Source organism: Schistocerca serialis, chromosome 6, assembly GCF_023864345.2.
Source record: "Schistocerca serialis cubense isolate TAMUIC-IGC-003099 chromosome 6, iqSchSeri2.2, whole genome shotgun sequence".
In the NCBI taxonomy this organism is placed as follows: domain Eukaryota; kingdom Metazoa; phylum Arthropoda; class Insecta; order Orthoptera; family Acrididae; genus Schistocerca; species Schistocerca serialis.
The window spans coordinates 538,666,999-538,691,370 of NC_064643.1; the positions used below are offsets into that span (position 1 = coordinate 538,666,999).

A 24,372-nucleotide genomic window follows, 5' to 3' on the forward strand; every position below is an offset into this window, starting at 1 on the left:
CAACGTGCTGACACGAGGAAAGTTTCCAACCGATTTCTCATACACAAACAGCGGTTGACCGGCGTTGTCTGGTGAAACGTTGTTGTAATGCCTCGTGTAAGGAGGAGAAATGCGTACCATCACGTTTCCGACTTTGATAACGGTCGGATTGTAGCCTGTCGCAATTGCGCTTTATCGTATCACGACATTGCTGCTCGCGTTGGTCGAGATCCATTTACTGATAGCAGAATATGGAATCGGGGGGTTCAGGAGGATAATACGGAACGCCGTGCTGGATCCCAACGGCCTCGTATCACTAGCAGTCGAGATGACTGGCATCTTATCCGCATGGGTATAACGGATCGTGCAGCCACGTCTCGATTCCTGAGTCAACAGATGGGGACGATTGCATGACAACAACCATCTGCACGAACAGTTCGACGACGTTTGCATCAGCATGGACTATCAGCTCGGAGACCATAGCTGCGGTTACCCTTGACGCTGCATCACAGACAGGAGCGCCTGTGATGGTGTACTCGACGACGAACCTGGGTGCACGAATGGCAAAACGTCATTTTTTCGGATGAATCCAGGTTCTGTTTACAGCATCGTGGTGGTCGCATCCGTGTTTGGCGACATCGCGGTGAACGTACATTGGAAGCGTGTATTCTTCATCGACATACTGGCGTATCATCCGGTGTGATGGTATGGGGTGCCATTTGATACACGTCTCGGTCACCTCTTGTTGGCACTGACGGCACTTTGAACAGTGGACGCTACATTTCAGATGTGTTACGACCCGTGGCTCTACCCTTCATTCGATCCTTGCGAAACCCTACATTTCAGCAGGATAATGCACGACCACATGTTGCAGGTCCTGTACGGGCCTTTCTGGATACAGAAAATGTTCGACTGCTGTCCTAGCCAGCACATTTCCAGATCTCTCACCAATTGAAAACGTCTGATCAATGGTGGCCGCGCAACTGGCTCGTCACAATACGCCAGTCACTACTCTTGATAAACTGTGGTATCGTGTTGAAGCTGCATGGGCAGCTGTACGTGTACACGCCATCCAAGCTCTGTTTGACTCAATGCCCAGGTATATCTAGGTCGTTATCACGGCCAGAGGTGGTTGTTCTGGGAACTGATTTCAAATAATACCCGTTTATCATCTGCATTTCTTCTTGGTGTAGCAATTTTAATGGCCAGTAGTGTATAAACCACATATAAAGAAACTTGAACGAAGTGTTGGTGACGCACCAGGACAGTATCAAGTTACCTACTTAGCTTCCTCTGTGGGATTTTATGGTTTAATTCTTAAGTGCCGTAGTACTAAGATGGGTAGGATATGTGAATGTTGTGTGCGGACGCTGCAGGAGCTGGCTGCAGTTCGCGAACAGCTGAAGACGCTCTTGTCCGGGATCAGCCATCTTCGGGCCGCTGGCTCGGGGTATAGCGGCGGTGGAGGATCTGGCGCGTCGCATAGGACACCTCAGGTGTCGTTTGTTTCAGCCTATATTTCTGTTGCCGTGGCACCTTGCACTGTATGCAACGCGATGGCTCCGCCGCCACCTCTGAGTGGCGGGTAGTGATGCGTTCGCATCACCAGAGACGGACTGTGAATGTGGAGGCTGACGGCCTGAACTCGCCCATTCACACTGTGAGTAGACATGTAGCCACTCCTTCAGCAGGGTCCGAGCATGCACACGAGGTGAGGAGCTCCAGTGTTAGATGCTTCCCTTAGGGAAATAGCACCCAGGGGTGGAAAGAAATCTGCTGTGCACTCAGTATGCCTGCCAGGGACATCATCCGAGATGTGGAGGAGGTCCTGCCTATGGTTATCGAGCGTGCAGGGTTCAGTCGTCTGCAAGTAGTGGCACGCAATAACACCAATGATGCATGTCTCATGGGTTATGAGGCCAACCTCAGTCCATACTGGCAACTGGCGGAAGTGGTGAAGACTGCTGACCTCAAGCATGGGGTGCAAGCCGAGCTCACAATTTGCAACATCGTTCCCAGAATGGATTTGGATGCTTTGGTTTGGAGCCAGATGGAGGGTCTCAACCAAAGGCTCCATCATTTCTGTGACGGTCTTGGCTGCCGTGGACGTGCATTACGGGGTGGAGAATTGTAGGACTCCTCTTGATGGGTCAGGGGTCCACTACACAGAGGAAGCAGTTACTTGTGTAGTAGAGTGCGTACAGAGGCAATGTGGGTGTTTTGTTAAGCTAGGCGGTAGTTTGAGATCCTCTGATGAAGACACGCCAGATGATACGCAGATAGCGAAATAAGACCGGGACGAAAGTAAAAGCACTTCAGCTGTCAAAATTTTATTCTCGGAATCGACAGCTGGATGAAACCTGAATCAGAAACTTCTGAAATATTTAGCCAGGCATGGGACGGATATCGAAGAGATAGATTAGACTCTTGAGGAAGGGGGGGTGTTTACTACAAATATTGTGTCTATCGAGATGCAAACTGAATCTAATTGTGAAGTTATCTGTATGCGAGTAACAGGCCTAGGTGAAATCACTTTATCTGTCGGGTGTTTTTACCAGCCATCTGATTCCACCGTGACAGTTTTACAACAATTCAAAGAAAGTATACGTTAAGCAGTGCGGTAATACCCAAATCATGCAGCACTAGTTGGAGGCGACTTTAAACCACAGAGTATAGACTGGAACCCCTACGGATTCATTGCACCTGGCACAAGCAGATAATCTTGTGAAGTAGTTTTGAACACGTTTACTAAAAACTGTATTGAGCAGCTAGTTTGGCAGCTCAAACACAATGGGAATATTTTAGACCTTGTAGATACAGACGGGGCTGACCTTTTCGACAATGTCAGTACATAAACAGAAATCGGTGGTCATGACATCTTCATAGCGGCGCTGGTTACTAAGGAAGGCTAGGAGAGTATTTCTGCTGGAAACAGCAGATAATCAGCTGTTAGCACCACATTTAGACAATGAATGGACATCATTTAGTTCCATTATAACGGACGTATCGGAGTTATGGCAAAAATTTAAAATGGTTGTAAATCGCGCTGTGGTGTGGAGTGTGTCGAGCAAGTGGGTTGAGAACGGACTTTTCCGTGGTTTAATAACATAATTAATAAGAAAATTCGGAAAATCCCGAGAAATAGGAGACTGTTGCACTCTCGGTTCAAAAAACAAAGAGCAAATTCCGACAGCCAAAAGTTGTAGAAATTCACGCGTGTCCAAAAACATCAATGTGCAAAGTAAACAACAATTTAGACAATCATGCTTTAACGAAAGATCTTGCCGAGAACGAGAAAAAATTCTGGTCGTACTTAAAATCACTAAACCGGATGGATCACACAGTAATAGACAATCCTTGCATAGAGAATCAACTGAAAGAGTTGAAAACAAATAAACCACAAGGCTCTGATGGAATTCGAATTCGGTTTTACAGAGATTACTCTGCGGCATTGGTCTGTTACTTAGCTTGCATTTATCGCAATTCTCTGAGCCGCGCAAAGTCTTAAGAGCCTGAAAAAAAGTACACGTGACTAATGTATAGAAGAAGCGTAAAAGAACAGATCCGCAAAATTACAAACCAACATTCTTAGCATCGGTTTGCTGCAAACATCTTGGTCATATTCTGACTTCAAATATTCCCTGAGACGGAATAGCTTCTGTCTACAAATAAGCACTAATTCAGAAACCATCGCTAGTGAAAAACACTGCTTGCCTTTTCTCTCATGTTATCCTGCGATCCATAGATGAAGGCCAACAGATGGAGTCCACATTCCTAGATTTCGGGAACGCGTTTGACACGATAACCCACTGCAGAATACTAACTAAGGTCCAAACATTTTGGCTAGGTTCCCACAAATGCGAGTGGCTCGATATAGAACCCAATTCGTTGCGGTAGCTCATCAGAGGCTAGGATGTTACCAGGAATGCACCAGGGTAGTGTGATAGAACCGCTCTTACATTCTGCACATAGAAATGACCCGACGGACAGGCATCGTTGAGCGACTCTAGGAGGATATCGGATTAATTAGACATCATTTTTAGTTGGTATAATGAATGGCAGCTTGCTCCGTATGTTGAAAAATAATCCCGTAATTATCGAATGCAGCATTAGTAGTCTGTTGCTTGACACGGTCACGTCCGACCTAGGAGTAACGTTGCAAAGCGGTATGAAATAGGACGACCACTTAACGTCGGTAGTAACGAAGACGAATAGTTGACTTCAGTTTATTATGAGTATTTTAGGAAAGTTTAGCTCATCTGTAAAGCAGACCGTGTATAGGGCACTAGTTCGACTCATTCATGGTATTGATCAAGTGTTTGGGGTCTGCACCGGGGCGGATTAAAGGAAGATTTCGAAGCAATTCAGAAGGGTGCTTCTAGATTTTTTACCGAAGTTCGATCAATACGCATTAAGGAAACGCTTCGTGAACTTAAATGGGAATCCCTGAAGGGAAGACGATGTTCTTTTCAAAAAATACTGCGTAAATTTAGAGAATCGCCGCTTGAAGCTGACTGCAATACGATTCTACTGCCGCTAACGTACATTTCGCGTAAGATCCACGAAATAAGTGGAATTAGGGCTCGTACAGAGGCATCTAGACAGCCGTTTCCCTCTCGCTCTCTTTGAGAGTGGAACAGTAAAGAAAGTGACTGGTGGTCGTGCAAGGTACCCCCACCATATGGTGGTTTGCGGAGTATGTATGTTGATGGAGATGTAAATTTAACTATTCCGTCCCTGATAATGCAGTGTGTTTGTGTGGATCCTGTACTCTTTTCATTAAACGTGTGTATATTCATACGTCTGTATATAAGGTGAACCATTTATTTTGAGGATTCCGAATACATTTTTGTCCCGGATACAAAACAAAAATGTGTCAAGCAAATGTTGTTTATCTACCAGAGGGACATTAACCATTAAGATTGCCTTTATCGAAACTTTATTTTTTCGTTATGAAGACGTCAGCAGTGGTACATCTTTCAGATAGCAACATATATTTATTCGGTAATCCACTTCCTATTTCAAGACCTGTTCAAAAATGTATCACGTATCCACGTAAAAAAAAAAAAAAAAAAAAAAAAAAAAATACAGTCTGCTTAATAAGAAACAGAAACGGAGATTTTAATACTGTTTTGTAGTGAAGGTGGCTATAGATGAACTTGTCCTGTTTGAGCCAGTGTCAACGGAAAACTACTTATCGTATGGGTACCCAAATTAATACAAATAATGTTCAGACTGTGTGCTGAAGGATTTACCTTGATGGTCGTGTCAATGTCATGACTTGCCGTTAGGCGCAGGTACTGGTACGGCGACGTAGGACTGAAACACAAATATCAACGACCGAGGACGTACACGATGAACGGCACACGTTACTGTGATCTATTACGACAAACGTATGATTCCTCATCTACGGAAGAAAGGAAGTTTGGACTCATTTGTTGTGATTCACGATGGAATTCCACCTCATATTTCTACTGAAGTCACATTTGGAGGAAACCGAATCATTTGCCGATCGTTCCAAACTGCGAGGCCACCACAGTCAGTAGATTTGGACCCGTGCGATTTTTGGCTGTAGGACAGGGTTCATCAATGGGTCACTAACACACGTTGGACCTTGAAGATAAGCATAGCGAGGGAGGTAGCAAAAATTCCACCTGGAATGTTTCAGACAACATTAGAGCAATCTTCAGTGCGGTTCCAGGTTGTCGTGGATGCAGATGATCGTCACAATGAGCAACGTTTGTAACTTAGAACGTAAATATGGTGCACAATTAACAAATTTTACCCTCTCACGTGGAAATTAAGATGTATTTCTTTCAATAATTTATGTGTTATTTCCCTTCCGCATGTCCTTACAAATGTTTCAGCAAGATTTCATTGTTCTACGCTCACTCGTTTTTCATGGAGGCCCTTTCGGGTAGCGAAAGTTTAATTATAACCACCATGCACTGTAATCCGTTGTGGGAACGAAAGGGGTAGAATATTCAAAGGTGCTGATATTGGCGACTATGGACAGTGATACGCCACGGATTTGATAAAGAATTCACCCCTGCTTCCAGTGTCGCCTGACGAAGTCAATTACAAGCGAGTACGACGCGTTCCTGCATGTTCCGTAGAGGTGCTGCAGTATCGCAATAGACGCCTTATGTGCGTCTCCTAAGAAACTAAGTCCAGAGGAGTTAATTCAGCAGACAATCAGGACAATTCAGTGATATACCACGACCAATTCATCGGGTAGGATACCTTATGCTAAGATCACGACGTGCCCGCAATGCGTTATGTGCTGGACATCATCGCCTCGGTACCACCTAAGTGTTTTGGCTCTTAGAGGCACTTTATCCAGACGACGAAGAAGAATTCGTACGAAAAAGCTGGCATGTGCCTTGCTGTTCAGGTTACCATTGATGAAAGAAGCGCCAGTAATTGTTGTACCAAGCATCCCATATCAGACACTAACTCTCCTCTTACACTGGTGCCCCACCCATTTAACTGTAAGCTATTGCGGGTTTTCGCTGGTTCAAATGGTTCAAATGGCTCTGAGCACTATGGGACTTAACTTCTGAGGTCATCAAACCCCTAGACTTAGAACTACTTAAACCTAACTAACCTAAGGACATCACACACATCCATGCCCGAGGCAGGATTCGAACCTGCGACCGTAGCGGTCGCGCGGTTCCAGACTGTAGCGCCTAGAACCGCTCGGCCACTACGGCCGACTTTTCGCTGCTTCAGTAATGCATCTTCTTTGTATTTACCTGTCCTTCTTGTTTGAGAAGGAACATTCATCGGTAAAAGAACACTGGAGCAGAATTTCCGATTGGCGAGGATTTGCTGCTGTGCCCACTTACAGAACTGTACACGCCTATGGATTTCTATCCCATGCAATTCTTGGTCTGATAAGGATGGAACTGATGACTTGATGGAATGTGATGTACGCTGGTCTTAGGAATTCCAGTCTCCTATTTAAGCTGTCGTGAGCTCACGTGTGGATTCATTGCAATAACAGGGAGTACAATAACTTCGACGGCTTCATTTGTGCTTGTTAGCGGCGACCGCGTTGCGTTGGGCTGAAACTTCCCGTCTCCGGAAGTGTCACAGAGAGACTAGAAAACATCCGCCGAGAATGTGTGTTCTTCACAGGATTTTCTGTAGAGATTCACTGCCTAGATAGCTACACCCACTTTCAACAATAGTGAAGGAAAAGTAATGATGATTCGGTTTTTAATTAACTACTGCTTTTACTGCACACAACATATCATTTAAAAGGACTACAGTTGAAAGACGTACGTTTATTTGAGTACGTCTTTACTTATAGTATATCCTATCAAGTGGATACGGAATTTTATCGTTTTTATATGCCTTCGTAATCATTTTCTATTTCCGGCCGATTTCCTTCCACATCTTCCCCTAATCCGAGCTCGTGCTCTCTCTCTTATGACATTGTTGTCGACGGGACGTTAAACACTAATCCCACTCCTCGTCGTCCTCCTCCACCTCCTCCTCCTCCTCCTCCTCCTTCTCCTCCTCCTCCTCCACCTACTACTCCTCATCCTCTTTCGTAATCTGTATTGCATGAAATCCATTCTGTTAGCTTGACTATGAGCTAAGGCGAGCTTTGTGCTCTAAAAATGGCTCTGAGCACTATGGGACTTAACATCTGAGGTCAGCAGTCCCCTAGAACTAAGAACTACTTGAACGTAACTGAACTAAGGACATCACACACATCCATGACCAACGCAGGATTCGAACCTGCGACCGTAGCAGTCGCGCGGTTCCAGACTGGAAAAAGCAAAGACTGATGGCAGAGGATCCCAGCGCCCCGTGCCTTGGCGTACGTGGAACGACGTAGGCGTAGGTGGAACGACGTTTCCCACCAAAGTCGTGAGCGAGTGTTCCCATCCGTTGTTAGAAATGTATGATATACGATTTGAGTTCTTTCTAGAGAATCTCTCAGTTAAAACGAAAGGATAAGGAATACGTAGGGCGCGCTGTTGATGGGAGCCGATTAGATCGTTGTGTTGTGCCCGGAAGTTAGGCCCCTGATTGGCTGGAATGTGCGCCAAAAAATGCTTCCTCTCAGGGTATCGAGAAGCGAACGGTGGGCAGTTGAAGACGGGGCGGGCTGCAGTCTGGTCGTGTTGGAGATGCTGCCGGACTTTGGGGACACGCCGTACAGCTGAACCACGAGGCAACAACGATGAGACACAATGCGACTGCCTGCTGGCGTACTGCTAGTTACGCCGCGATCAGAGCTTGTTCGTAGTCACAGTCCTGTGAACCAGAGTATTTCCGTATTACTGTAATCTTCGCCGTTTGTGTCATAAGGTAAATTCTTTACACCGCCCCCCCCCCTCCCCCCGCCTCGCCCTGTTTTTAGGTTGACCAGTTTGTTCGTTCTCTTGCTTCAATAACTGTACCTAGTATCTACTTTTCTCTCGCTCTCCTCTCGTCCCGCGCAAATCGGTTAACGAATTTGTAAGTTTATCAGTCCCGCAAATCTAAAAATGGTTCAAATGGCTCTAAGCACTATGGGACTTAACATCTGAGATCATCAGTTCCCTAGACTTAGAACTACTTAAACCTAACTAACCTAAGGACATCACACACATCCGTGCCTGAGGCAGGACTCGAACATGCAACCGTAGCAGTCGCGCGAATGAATTATTCACGCCCAAAATGAAAGATGTTTTTAATTTGCAAAACGGGCATGTAACAATTTAGTAGAATGAAAATAATATTTATAGCTGGTATAATTACGCAGAGCAGTGACACTGCATTAGCCGTCCACAATATTATTGGATCTTGTAGTGAGGGTGCTTCGGTCAGCTTATCGTGAGTTTTTATCGTGATATTTCACGAAGACGCGCGGAACCACTTTGTAGTGTATGCTGAACTTGATGTGTCGGCAGCTGGGCCGACAGCTTGTACTTCGAGATGGCTGAAAATGCACGCTAGACTAACGCAGACGGGCGTGAAGTACTGGAACAGGCTACGTAATTAATGCTATGAAGAAAAGTACGTAGCTGGATTAATACTTATCTTTAATCAATCATTGTGGTACATCGCTCTTGACTATACACAGGAGACTTTAATTACAATCACTGTAAGGCTAATGGCGCCTTGCTAGTTCGTAGCCATTAACTTAGCTGAAGGCTATTCTGTCTCTCGGCTAATGAGAGAGAAAGGCTTCGTACATCTAGTCGCTAGCTAGGTCGTCCGTCCAACTGGGGCGAGTGCTTGTTCGTATCACGAGACCTGCCTTGTGGTGGCGCTAGGTCTGCGATCACACAGTGGCGACACGCGGGTCCGACATGAACTAAATGGACCGCGGCCGATTTAATCTACCACCTAGCAAGTGTGGTGTCTGGCGGTGACACCACAGAACTGTCTTGAAATCATTCACAAGGCGATGCATTTTCCTTGGTCACCGCTGTAATTGTTTACTGTAACGTCAATGCTGCCATGGGCTGAGAAGATGAACTGTGAGCAGCAACATACCTCCTGACAGCATCTCAAACATGTTTAATATCCTTATTCAAGAATAAGAATAAGAATGATTGGGTTTAACTTCCCGTCGACGACGTAGTCATTAGCGACCGAGCACAAGCCAAGCTCGTATAAGGGAAGGAAATCGGCCCTTTTCTTTCCAAAGGAACCATCCAGACTTTTCCCTTTACCGATTCAGGTAAATTACGTGAAACCTAAATCTGGATTGTTCAGCTGTGATTTCAACCGCAGACCTACCGAATTTGAGTCCAGCGTCTTATCACTGCATCGCTTGGCTCATCCAGTCACGTTCTATAGAATGCAGTTTGGGAGATCCTGCACCGTAATGTTTGTAGCTGAAGGTATTAGCTCTAGAGGCAAGCTATACTGCATACCGTGTTACTAGTCACAGTATTTTATTTGACCGAGGAGAATTTTACGGTGATAAAGCATCTTTCAGCGTAATACAAGGGAAGTCTGTCCCACTTATCTAGACCACACCAAATGGCTTTTTGTTGAGGAGGAGAATAAAAAATGTATCAAACAGCCGTCCGCAAAAGCGGGTAGGCGGGTGGGGGGTGGGGGGGGGGTGGGGGCACAAGAGGGTTAGCTTGCCCCTCCTGGAATCTGAGCTACAGATTACAAAATTCTCATATCTTTGTAAAAGTGATCATCTGATTGTACTACACCGTATATCTAGTAACGCCGAGTGCACCAGGAAGTATTTTGGCTTTAGAAACGATTCTGTAGCTTTGGACTGCTTGGTGATTGCTGCGCAGTCCTGCAAACATGGCGAATATGAAGAGCATCGTCAAGGTTTGGTTTTGTGAATACGAGGATGAATTATCACACCTCCCCTGGCAACAGCAGTCACCAGTTCTCAATATTTTTGAGCCTTTGTGGTCTACTTTGTGTAAGTGATGGCTAACCACGTCTGTCATCTTTACCTGAACGTGTCACTATTTTGAAAGAAGAATGGTGTAAGACCCTCTTGAAAGCAATACATGACGTGCATTTATCCGTTACGAGACGACTGGAAGCTCTTCTGAATGACAACGGTTTTCCTATAGCGTATTAGGCATTGTAATGTGTTGTGTTTTTGGTCACCCCTTGTTTTTATCCGCCCCCTGTATGTTGTGTCGCGTAGTTTGCTTTTGGTTCAGTATCACAACGTTTGAGAGATACATTTTGCCGTTTTTCTTGCTGATTTTTCCATAGTTTATAGAGAATACTAGCCATACCCGGCGAACTTCGATGCACCTCTGAAAATCTTTATATGTTATAGCTGACCCGGCAAACGTTGTATTGCCATACAAATTATCCCTAGTATATAAGAATAATGTATACGTGTAACACAATAGCCGCTGTTCGCGGGATCTCGTGACACAAACAATAATAATGGCCGAAAACTGTGTAGAGAGTGACAAAAGGCTTAGGGGGAAGTCCGGCAGTATCAGCCACTATTAGTTCTAGCGCTTCTATGGTAGATGGCGTGGATTTAACAATTGCAACCTATACACAGCTCGTCCATGAGCATACAAACATAGCGGCAATTTCGTGTCGAAACGTGTTAACCAGCATTATGAATAAGGCCAAGGGCACACGCATCGATTTTTATCGTACGTAAAAATATTGTACCATTAAATTCTTTTAGAGGAACAAAGGAGAGCATAGGAAGTTCTTTGTTCTACTAAAAGAATTTGATCGTACGATATATTTCCGTACGATAAAAATCGATGCGTATGCGCTAGTCCTAAATGCCAGTTTGGCGAATGACGCGTGCTACCTAGTTAAACTTCTCGGTCTAGTTACGTCGATTCAAAGAGGGATATTCGAGTCGTTGCTTTTGGTACGTTTTCTTAAATTACCTATCTATCGAATAGTGAAAGACTATCACCGGTAGACACCTGGCGGGTGTAACTGATCAAGTGTTAATTCATTGGTTATCGACAGGGGTTGAAAATTATTAAATTACTAAAATCGCTACTCAAAAATAGGGTTAGTGGTAGAGAGGTGAAAATTTAGGGTTGTTTGTATTTTTTTAATGCCACATCATAAAAAATAAAAATAAAAAGTTCTGTCCAAAACATAAGAAAACATTTTTTGGGTGGATCACTCTTATCACATAGGGGTATGAAAAATTGATTACGACTGATTCTGAGACGTACCGAATATACATGTAAAATTTCATCAGAATCAACAGAGCCGTTTCGGAGGAGTTCTAGCAACTAACACAGTGACACGAGAATTTTATACATAAGGATATTACTGGAGAGTTAGGAAAAAGGCGACAAGAATGTTATGCAAAAGTACGAGGGTTGGAACTTTAATTGTGGCAACTATTTATTTACAGCTCGTACAAAACAGATACGTATTTCAAAGTTTTCCTGACCTCCAAAGTAGCCACCAGCATTGCGTATAACCCGTTGCCAGGGATGTGGAAGTCGTAGGATACTATTAGCAGTGCCAGTTGTGATGACAGTTCGAGCGACGCGGTCTATTTCCTGACGAATTTGTAGCAGTTCTGAAGCGAACGCCGTGAAGAGTTTCCCTCAGTTTAGAAATCGAGCTGAACTCACGAGGGCTTAATTCAGGGGAGTGCAGTAGGTGATGTAGCACTTAGCAGCCCCATCATTAAAGCAAATCAGGAAGTGTACGTGCTTGAGCATTGTCCTGCAAAATGATGGTCTGGCCAGGTCCTGCAGAAAGTCTCATCACTTGTGTCTCTATGCTGTTCACTTCTGAACCACAGCCCACATTCGCTTCAGAAATGCTACAAACTCGTCGGGCAATAGACCGTGCTTCTCCAACTGTCAACACAACTGGCACTGCTAAGAGTATCCTACGGCTTCCACATCGCTGGCAACGGGTTATACGCAATGCTGGTGACTACTCTGAAGGTCAGTGAAACTTTGAAACACGTATCTATTTGGTACGAGCTGTAACTCAATAGTTGCCACAATTAAAGTTCCAATCCTCGTAATAAGCCTTTCACTGTCATCATGTCATGCGAGGCATTGTGTTGGTGTATGAAATGAAATCGTTGTTTGACACTGTGAGACGATAGGAAAGAAATGTGGGCCGAGGACGGCAGCAGGAGCGCGAGATACGTGGCGGCGTCGCGGCCCTTGTTTTGCGACCCACGCGTGGCGACAAACAAAGTGCTTGCCCGCACGGTGCGGCAGCCGGCCTGTCGCAGCCGGTGCCTCGGAAATCAATGGCCGGCCGCGAGGACCCACTCAGGGCAGCCCAGGCCAGGACTTACATCGCGGCCCACTCCGCTATTGGCTCCCGTAGGTCAATAGCAGCCGAGCGCTGACAGCGGATCCACGTGAAGCGACGGTTAACGTCGTTGTGTGTCCGACATTCACGGCACGTCCCTACAGTTGAGTGTAATACAACTCAGACGGCTGCGTGTGTGGAACAAGTAATCGGTGAAGTGACACTGAGATACGTAAGTAGTGGAAAAATTGGTAAAATGACTTAATATAGTTTCCAGACAAAATTAAACACACTAGACAAAATTAAACACACTGGACAAAATGCACTATAAGACAAAAGAGGACGCACCACAAACAAATTATCCGAATGGGACGGAAATCGACAGATGTGATGTATATGGAGACAACTTCAGAAAAATTTGATGATTTATTCAATAGAAATAGCTTCACAAACTGAGCAAGTCTATAACGCGTTAGTCAACCTCTGGCCCATGCGCAAGCATTTTTCGGCTTTAAATTGGTGAGGCTGTTGGATGTACTCCAGAGGGATATGGTGTCACCTCTGATGACCAGCGCGTTAGATCGCCACAATCCCGAGCTCGATGGAGGTCCTTCCCCTAATGATTCAGATGTCCTCAATTGGGGAGAGATCCGGGGACCTTGTGGCCAAGGTAGGGTTCGGCAAGCACGAAAACAAGCAGTAGAAAGTCTTGCCGTTTGAGGGCGGCCATTATCTTGTTGAATTGTAAGCCCAGTGTGGCTTCCCATGAAGGGCAACAAACGGGGCGTAAACTGTCGCCCACGTACCACTGTACTGTAAGGATGCGGTGGATGACAATCAAAGGGGTCTTGCTATGAGATGAAATGACACTCCAGGCCATCACTCCCTGGCATTCCCGAAATAGAACTTCGCTTGGCATTACGTCGTCAGGTTTTGGGCCTTTGGGATGCAGAATGGCACACCCTTACTTCGCCGAACAAGCTCAGGGCGGTTAAGGATTCTACAACTCCGTGGCGGTCCTCCTTACGGGCCTCTAGTAGGGCCTGTGTCGTCCTATGCCGGCTCCGCATCGGCCATACTTGGCTGATTCACGGTTATCTCATCCGTCGTGAGGACCCCCCTCTATGTCTTTGTGGATCGATGTTGACTGTGGCTCACGTCTTATTGGGCTGTGCCAACTTAGCCGCCCTGCGACGGACTTTTCGCTTTCCAGACTCGCTACCCCTGGTGTTGGCTGACTCAGCCTCAGCGGCAGATCTCGTTTTACGTTTTATTCGTGATGGGGTTTTTTATCGCTTTATTTTAGGGGGGACCTTCCACCTACTCGGTGAGTGAAGGGGATGGTAGGCCCTCTTGGTCCCCGCTTCACCCCGACTGGATTGGCTTCAACTGGGCTTGGTGGTTCACCCCAGGCCTCTGCCTTCCCACTCCTTTCCTTATGGGGTTTGGTATGTCTTGAGCGTCACTCTTGTCTCCTGTGCTTCTTCCTTCACCCCCTGTCATTAGTCACTTTCGTTCCCTCACCTATTCTTCCGCTCTTATCCTTCCTTCCCTGTCAATAGTTTATCATTTTATGGACATTTTTGTTCACTCTTCTAGTACGGGATTTTATCGGCTCTAGTTACTCCAAGGTCGGAGGGACTGATGACCGCTTAGTATGGTCCCTTCTCCACCCAACCAACCAACCAACCATCATTCTTGGTTGTCGGATCGTATGGCGAGCGACAGTCAAGTTGGTATCCCACCATATTCTGCGGCATCTCCAGGCGCCTCTTCGTTGGTTATCGGGCCTCAGTTGGAGGCAGGGCTCATCACTGAAGACAAGTCTACTCCAGTCAATGAGATTCTAGACCGAATGTGCCGGGCACCACTGCAGCCGAGCGATTAGCGTATTATTCCAACCGGCTTCTTTGAATCCAGCTACACGTCCTCTCTCAAAGGCTGATATCGGCGTATATTGTTCAAAAGACTGTCTGCGAGGCATAGTTACTGTCCATCTGAGTACACGGAATGAAATTCTCAGAGAGTTTATGCTCTGGTATAGAGCTGTTTACTATACCTGCCAACTGCGTGGTGAAATTGCGCTGCAGCGTCAAACATTCAGTCTTCCTTCACCAAAGTTTACTATTTTGCTTTTCCGTCAATACCTTTATGATATAAATTTATGAGCAATTTGCGTAAGTACTTCGTGGTGTGTTGTTTCTTCTCTCTCTCCATTTCTTTTTCTTTAATTATATTTTTATTTTCTTCTTCGAGTGTATTAGTCGCCCCCTTAAAAGAGTACATGTCCGCCTCTGTGGCTAAGTGCTAAGCGTGAATGACTAAAATGTGGAGGGCCCGAGTTCGATTACCAGTGGCTTTTCTTCTTGGGAGAAATGGAACGGGACCCATTCAGCCTTGCGATGCCAACTGAGGAGCTGCTTGAAAAGAAGTAGCAGCTCCAAAGTTTGGAAGGCCAACAACGGCCGGGAGAGTTTTGGTTGATCCCATGACCCTCCATAACGCATCCGTGTGGCGCCGTATGGTATAGGATGACACGGCGGTCTGTCGGTTCTCGCGGTCCTCTGGGCCTGATCACGGAGCACTTGCGAACACTATAGCTGGTGTGTAAATGTTACCAGATACTTATATGAATCTCCACCGATCACGTAAATAATGGCAGTGAACTGGCGTATTTGTGCCAGTCGCCTGTAAAGAACCAGCGCATTAAGAGGGATCGACCTGGGGCGTGACAGGATAGCAAAAGGAGCTATCCGGTCTGGAGAAACCCATGATCATACCGTGTATGAAGTCCGTTTTGTTGGTACATAAAAGTGAGTTGTCCAATATACACTATGTGCTCAAAAGTATCCGGACACCTGTCTGAAAATGACTTACAAGTTCGTGGAACCCTCCATCGGTAATGCTGGAATTCAGTATGGTGTTGGCCCACCGTTAGATTTGATGGCAGCTTACACTCTCGCAGGCATACCTTCAATCAGGTGCTGGAAGGGTTTTTGGGTAATGGCAGCCCATTCTTCACGAAGTGCTCCACTGAGGAGCGGTGTCGATGTCGGTCGACGAGGCCTGACACACAGTCGGCATTCCAAAACATCCACCGACATACAAATTAAGTGATGAAAAATCAGGACCTATTGGACATGGTCGATCTCCTTGAAGTTAAATACAGGAAATATTACACTACTGGCCATTAAAATTGCTATACCAAGAAGAAATGCAGATGATACACGGGTATTCATTGGACAAATATATTACACTAGAACTGACATGTGATTACATTTTCACGCAATTTGGGTGCATAGATCCTGAGAAATCAGTACCCAGAACAACCACCTCTGGCTGTAATAACGGCCTTGATGCGCCTGGGTATTGAGTCAAACAGAGCTTGGATGGCGTGTACAGGTACAGCTACCCATGAAGCTACAACGCGATACCACAGTTCATCAAGAGTGGTGACTGGCGTATTGTTACGAGCCAGTTGCTCGGCCACGATTGACCAGATGTTTTCAATGGGTGAGACATCTGGAGAATTTGCTGGCCAGGGCAGCAGTCGAACATTTTCTGTATCCAGAAAGGCCCGTACAGGACCTGCAACATGCAGTCGTGCATTATCCTGCAGGGATCGAATGAAGGGTAGAGCCACGGGTCGTAAAACATCTGAAATGTAACGTCCACTGTTCAAAGTGCAGTCAATGCGAACAAGAGATGACCGAGACGTGTAACCAGTGGCACCCCATACCATCACGCCGGGTGATACGCCAGTATGGCGATGACGAATACACGCTTCCAATGTGCGTTCACCGCGATGTCGCCAAACACGGATGCGACCATCATGATGCTGTAAACAGAACTTGAATCCTTTTGCCATTCATGCACCAAGGTTCGTCGTTGAGTACACCATCGCAGGCGCTCCTGCCTGTGATGCAGCGTCAAGGGTAACCGCAGCCATGGTCTCCGAGCTGATAGTCCATGCTGCTGCAAAAGTCGTCGAACTGTTCGTGCAGATGGTTGTTGTCTTGCAAACGTCCCCATCTGTTGACTCAGGGATCGAGACGTGGCTGCACGATCCGTTACAGCCATGCGGATAAGATGCCTGTCATCTCGACTGCTAGTGATCCGAGGCCGTTGGGATCAGGCATGGCGTTCCGTATTACCCTCCTGAACCCACCGATTCCATATTCTGCTAACAGTCATTGGATCTCCACCAACGCGAGCAGCAGTGTCGCGATACGATAAACCGCAATCGCGATAGGATACAATCCGACCTTTATCAAAGTCAGTAACGTGATTGTACGCATTTATCCTCCTTGCACGAGGCATCACAACAACGTTTCACCAGGCAACGCCGGTCAACTGCTGTTTGTGTATGAGAAATCGGTTGGTAGCTTTCCTCATGTCAGCACGTTGTAGGTGTCGCCACCGGCGCCAAACTTGTGTTAATGCTGTGAAAAGCTAATCATTTGCATATCATAGCATCTTCTTCCAGTCGGTTAAATGTCGCGTCTGTAGCACGTCATCTTCGTGGCGTAGCAATTTTAATGGCCAGTAGTGTATTTTTCGGTGTGTCGCTGACATCAGTATTGTATTCAGTGCTACTGTTCAGAAATAAGTGAGGTGATATGCACATTCTATACATATACAGGAAAGGATGTAGTTTGACTTTTACAGTTTAAACCTCAAATATTATATACACATATATAATAGATACAATTGTGAATCCCTGGTGAAACAACATTATTGAAAAAATCTCAATAAAACGCAGAAGCAGCAAGTCAGATCCCTACTATACCCTGTAAGCAATATAGACAGACCTAACAGGACAGGATGTAGTTTACCTTCTACAGTTTAAACCTCAAATAGAGTAAGTAACATTTTAAAGGCAAATGGTTTCTCTTTGTTTTTATATGTCCCATAGACGTTAGGTATATGTTACTTCAGTTCAAAAAAATGGTTCAAATGGCTCTGAGCACTATGGGACTTAACATCTGAAGTCATCAGTCCCCTAGAACTTAGAACTACCTAAACCTAACTAACCTAAGGACATCACACACATCCATGCCCGAGGCAGGATTCGAACCTGCGACCGTAGCGGTCACGCGGTTCCAGAGTGAAGCGCCTAGAACCGCTCGGCCACTCCGGCCGGCTTACTTCAGTTCAAAAGATAAACAACCAGCCGTCATGAAAAGTGTGGTTTATAAGATAATATCCCATGAGTGGCAGCCTTACTATAATGGACAGACGGGGAGATGAATCTGTACTATGTTCAGAAAACACCGTTGAAGCTGGAGATTAAAGAAGCCAGATTCTGCCTTTGACGAACTTTGCTTAGACTAAAACTACAACTACGTAATAGATGTAGAAGTCCTGCATATAGAGGGAGAGGGTGCAAGATTCATTCAGTCAGTGATGTTAGAAATTAAGAAACAGGTATGTGCATAGCCACATTTATTATTCAATGCGCAAGTTCTGTTCAGTTGTTTCTCCTTTTAGACAATGTGACAAGCTCTTCATAGGAGAAGAAAATTCGTGCATGAATAGATAAGGACAAAAATTCCCAAACCTGTACACAGCCCTATTCCAGTGCATGTATAGTCATAGTCTAAATGCTGTCCATATGAATTCTGTAAACCTATGAGCAACTGCGCCGAAATTGTCGACAGATATAACTTCCATAGTTTAAGTCAAGAACAAATAAATTACACTGAGGTGACAGAAGTCATGGGATAACGATTAAAACGTATACAGATGGCCATAGTATCGTGTACACAAGGTATAAATAGGCAACATATTGGCGAAACTTTCGTTTGCACTCGGGTGATTCATTTTCTGATGTGGTTATGGCCACACGAGGAGAATTAACAGACTTAGAACGCGGAATGGTAGATGGAGCTAGACGCGTGGGACATTCCATTTCGGAAATCGTTACGAAGTTCAGTAGTCTGTGATCCACAGTATCAAGAGTGTGCGGATAATATCAAATTTTAGGCACCACTTTATCCAGAGGCTGACGGCCTTCACTTAACGACCGAGATCAGCGGCGCTTGCATAGAACTGTCAGTGCTAACAGACAAGCAACACTGAATGCAATAACTGCAGAAATCAGTGCGGCACGTACGACGAACGTATCTAGTAGGACAGCTATGACAGCAGACGACCGACGTGAGTGCCTTTGTTAATAGCACGACTTCACCTGCAGCTCCTCTCTGGGTTCGTGACCATATTGGTTGCACTGTAGACGACTGGAAATCTGTGGACTGGTACGATGAGTCCCAATTTCAGTTTGTAATAGCTGTCGGTAGGCTTCAACTGTGGCGCAGACTCCGCGAAGCCATGGGCCCAAGTAGTCAACAAGGCATTGTGCGAGCTGGTGGTGGCACCAAAATGGTGTGGGCTGTATTTGCATAAAATGAACTGGGTCCTCTGGTTCAACTGAACCGATCATTGACTTGTTTGGGTACTGGGAGACCATTTACAGCTTCTCATGGACTTCATGTTCCCAAACAACGACCTAATTTTCATGGATGACAATGCACCATAACACCGGGCCACAATTGTTCGCGACTGTTGTGAAAACATCCTAGACAACTCAAGAGAGTGATTTGTCCACCTAGATTGCCCATCATGAATCACAACGAAGATTTATGGGTGGAACCGAGATGTGAGTTCGTACACAAAATCCTGCACCGGCAAAAATTTTCGCAATCTTGGACCGCTGTAGAATCAGCATGGCTTGATATTTATTCAAACTATACCTATTCAAAAAAGCTGATAAAAATTCACTTGACGCCTTCCTGAGAGAGAATCACCACTCATTCGAAATTAATAAAATAAGCGTACACCAGATGTGGCTTAGATTCAAAGAAATAGTATCGGCAGCAATTGAGATATTTATACCAAATAAATTAACAAACGACGGAGCTGATCCTCCTTGGTACACAAAACGGGTTAGAACACTATTGCAGAAACAACTAAACAAACTTGCCACATTTAAACAGACGCAAAATCCCCAAGATTGGCAATCTTTTACAGAAGCTCGAAATTTAGCGCCGACTTTAATGCGAGATGCTTAGAACAGTTTCCGCAACGAAACTTTATCTCGAAACCTGGCAGAAAATCCAAAGAGATTCTGGTTGTATGTGAAGTATGTTAGCGGCAAGAAACAATCAATGCTTTCTCTGCACAATAGTAATGGAGACACCATTGAAGAAAGTGCTGCCAAAGCAAGCAGAGTTACTAAACACAGCCTTCCGAAATGCCTTCGCAAAAGGAGACGAAGTAAATATTCCAGAATTCGAATCCAGAACAGCTGCCAACATGAGTAACGTAGAAGTAAATATCCTCGGAGTAGTGAAGCAACTTAAATCACTTAATAAAAGCAAGTCTTCTGGTCCAGACTGTATACCAATTAGGTTCCTTTCGGAGTATGCTCATGCATTAGCTCCATACTTAACAATCATATACAACCGTTCGCTCGACGAAAGATCCGTACCCAGAGACTGTAAAGTTGCACAGGTCACACCAATATTCAAGAAAGGTAGTAGGAGTAATCCACTAAACACAACTAGCTCTTTATTCACATGAAGTGTTGAGTGCTGTTGACTAGGGATATCAGATCGATTCCGTATTTCTGGATTTCCGGAAGGCTTTGACACTGTACCGCACAAGCGGCTCGTAGTGAAATGGCGTGCTTACGGAATAGCGTCTGCCGGCCGCAGTGGCCGAGCAGTTCTAGGCGTTTCAGTCTGGAACCGCGCGACCGCTACGGTCGCAGGTTCGAATCCTGCCTCTGGCATGGATGTGTGTGATATGCTTAGGTTGGTTAGGTTTAAGTAGTTCTAAGTTCTAGGGGACTGATGACCTCAGATGTTAAGTCCCATTGTGCTCAGAGCCATTTTTTTGGAATATCGTCTCAGTTATGTGGCTGGATTTGTGGTTTCCTGTCAGAGAGGTCACAGTTCGTACTGACGGAAAGTCATCGAGTAAAACAGAATTGATTTCTGACGTTCCCCAAGGCAGTGTTATAGGCCCTCTGCTGTTCCTTATCTACATAGACGATCTTGGAGACAATCTGAGCAGCCATCTTAAGTTGTTTTCAGATGTCGCTGTCGTTTATCGACTAATAAAGTCATCAGGAGAACAAAACAAACTCAAAACGATTTAGAAACGATATCTGAATGGTGCGAAAAGTGGAAGTTGACCTTAAATAACGAAAATAGTGAGGTCATCCACACGAGTGCTAAAAGGAACTCAGACTTCGGTGACACGATAATCTAAAAGCCGTAAACTCAACTAAATACCTAGGTATTAAATTGGAAGGAACACACAGAAAATGTTGTGGGGACGGCTAACCAAAGACTGCGTTTTATTGGCGGGGCACTTAGGAAATGTTTAGAATACTGCTGCGCGGTGTGGGGTCCTTACCAGATAGGACTGACGGAGTACATCGAAAAAGTTCAAAGAAGGGCAGCACGCTTTGTATTATCTCGAAATATGGGAGAGAGTGTCACGGAAATGATACAGGATTTGGGCTGGACATCACTTAAAAGGCGTTTCTCGTTGCGACGGAATCTTCTCACGAAATTCGAATTACTAACTTTCTCCTCCGAATGCGAAAATATTTTGTTGACACCGACCTACATTGGGAGGAACGATCACCACAATAAAATAAGGGAAATCAGAGCTCGTACGGAAAGATATAGGTGTTCGTTCTTTGTTCTTCCATATAGAATTGTGAAGGTGGTTCAATGAGCCCTCTGCCAGGCACTTAAATGTTATTTGCAGAGTATCCACGTAGATGCAGATGTATTTCTGCAGGGGACTTCCAACGAATTGTTGAGTGCATGCCACGACACGACGAGCTGCTGGACTACGCCGTGCTTAAAGAGGTTCGACAAGGTATTATGAGGTATCCTATGACTTTTGTTATCTCTGCGTGTATATTTTAAATTCTAAATTTACTACACTTTTGCATTATTTTTTTCTGTCAAAACTGCAAACTATGTGAAAATATAATTTACATTCCTTCGAATGAAATTGTCACGTATTTTTCTTGCCGTCTTTACATTTTAACACTGTGCACTTCGAGAGTTTCGCAGACTTCAACTGTGTAATACGTATTCATTACCGTTACAATGTTTCGAGATATTGACCTTGGCCTTATTAATACAGATGGTGCGGGAGATATTCAGCTGCTGCACGCGAGAGTCGATTCAGCTGGGCTACTGAGGTGTGACAGGAACGCGACACGTCGGGTTATTAGGGGGCGTCCGCAGAGGGAGATTAGCCGCCACTTGCATCCAAAACAATAAGCAGCAGGGGAGGAGCGTGGGGTAGAGGGGTGGGGGGGGGGGGAGGGGAGAGGCAGAGTAGAGCAGAGGGGGGGATTCCCGCCTGTCGCTGCTTTTCATCACCAGGCTGCCCCGCCACGCCACGCTGGTTTTATCAGAGCCACAAAGCGGCCGCGCGCAGATGTAATTATACGACAAAAATGCGGCGCGGACACGGCCCCGCTCCTAACTGTATTACGGGCGGAGCGCGCCCGTCACAACTTCCCTCCGCCCTCTGCATTCCTCTGTCCCAGCGCGCGTGCTCCACCTAACTTGCTATCACTACCTTCCACACAACTTGTTTCTGTGTGCGGTTGTATCTGTTCCTTTCCCCTTTTTCGTTTAGATGTAGCCACGGACTGCTCCCAGTCAAAGACTCTGAGGCGGAGCCGCCCTAAAATAAATTTTAAATAAATTTTCGACAATTATCAGGATGCATTTCGAATTTCCTCCACGCAGATTTAAGTAATCACAGTAACCTGATTTAAATTTTTAGAGAATGAAAACATGGTCCAAGTGGGCTGTATTCTTTTTATTATCCGTTCAACTTGCCAGTTTCAACCGTGGGTCATTTTGAAGTTCATATCTTAAGCTTCCAGTTTCATATCAAAATTGTAATGCATTGCTGGTAAATATGGACAGGTAGACTTAGAGAAAGCTTTTGACAATGTTGACTAGAATACTCTCTTTCAAATTCTGAAGATGGCAGGGGTAAAATACAGGGAGCAAAAGGCTATTTACCATTTGTATAGAAACCAGATGGCAGTTATAAGAGTCGAGGGACATGAAAGGGAAACAGTGGTTGGGAAGGGAGTGAGACAGGGTTGTAGCCTCTCCCCAATGTTATTCAATCTGTATATTGAGCAAGCAGTAAAGGAAACAAAAGAAAAATTCGGAGTAGGTATTAAAATCCATGGAGAAGAAATAAAAACATTGAGGTTCGCCGATGACATTGTAATTCTGTCAGAGACAACAAAAGACTTAGAAGAGCAGTTGAACGGAATGGACAGTGTCTTGAAAAGAGGGTGTAAGATGAACATCAACGAAAGCAAAACGAGGATAATGGAATCTAGTCGAATTAAGTTGGGTGATGCTGACGGAATTAGATTAGGAAATGAGACACTTAAAGTAGTAAAGGAGTTATGCTATTTGGGGAGCAAAATAACTGATGATGGTGAAAGTAGAGAGGATATAAAATGTAGATTGGCAATGGCAAGGAAAGCGTTTCTGAAGAAGAGAAATTTGTTAACATCGAGTATAGATTTAAGTGTCAGGAAGTCATTTCTGAAAGTATTTGTATGTAGTGTAGCCATGTATGGAAGTGAAACATGGACGATAAATAGTTTAGACAAGAAGAGAATAGAAGCTTTTGAAATGTGGTGCTATAGAAGAATGCTGAAGATTAGATGGGTAGGTCACATAACTAATGAGGAGATATTGAATAGAATTGGGGAGAAGAGGAGTTTGTGGCACAACTTGACTAGAAGAAGGGATCGGTTGGTAGGACATGTTCTGAGGCATCAAGGGATCACCAGTTTAGTGTTGGAGGGCAGCGTGGAGGGTAAAAATCGTAGAGGGAGACCAAGAGATCAATACACTAAGCAGATTCAGAAGGATGTAGGTTGCAGTAGGTACTGGGAGATGAAGAAGCTTGCACAGGATAGAGTAGCATGGAGAGCTGCATCAAACCAGTCTCAGGACTGAAGACCACAAAAACAACATCGTACTTGTCTACGTATGTGACAAAAAAAAAAAATACGCGCAGTCATACGATGTATACCTGTCCACATGTACGAGCGATGTTTCACAATGTGAAATTAAGCTGCATGCTTAAGATGTTTGCTTGAAAATGACCCACAGTTGAAACTGGCCAGTTGCATGGATAGTAGACCAGCCTACTTGGACCATATTTTCATTCTCAATTCACTTTGAGACTGTGGACACCCATAAAAATAAAATTTTAAAAAGTTTTCAATCTGTTGCTAGTGAGAGGTGATTTTCAAACAAGTAATGCTCCTATTACGGCAGCACAATGAAATACCGAGTAGCCCCACGTAACAGAGATTCTAGGGAGTGGCTGATACAGAGTGCACCTGTTATGGTCTCCTAAAAGACTCAACTGACTCCTTCTGGATTCATACCAACCTGAACAATGAACGGGAATTAGCAGACTGGCTGAATCTTCACTCTCGAATTCTAGTCCTTATATCAATATGTTATGCTTTCACTTGTTATTAAGTTTAATATTACGTTTTTATAGTGTTAAATATACTCTTTTGTTTGTGACATACGAAATTCTACACACTGTAATAAAGGCATGCTGATCTGTAAATGACTCAGTAGAATGAACTAGAATACG

The 24,372-nt window shown here is 44.9% G+C and overlaps 1 protein-coding gene across 1 annotated transcript in view; it reads right to left on the bottom strand.

Moving 5' to 3' along the window:
* Positions 1 to 24,372, bottom strand: part of LOC126484447 (uncharacterized) — a 729,699-nt gene that overhangs the window by 224,658 nt on the left and 480,669 nt on the right. The gene's annotated exons all lie outside the window — the stretch shown is intronic.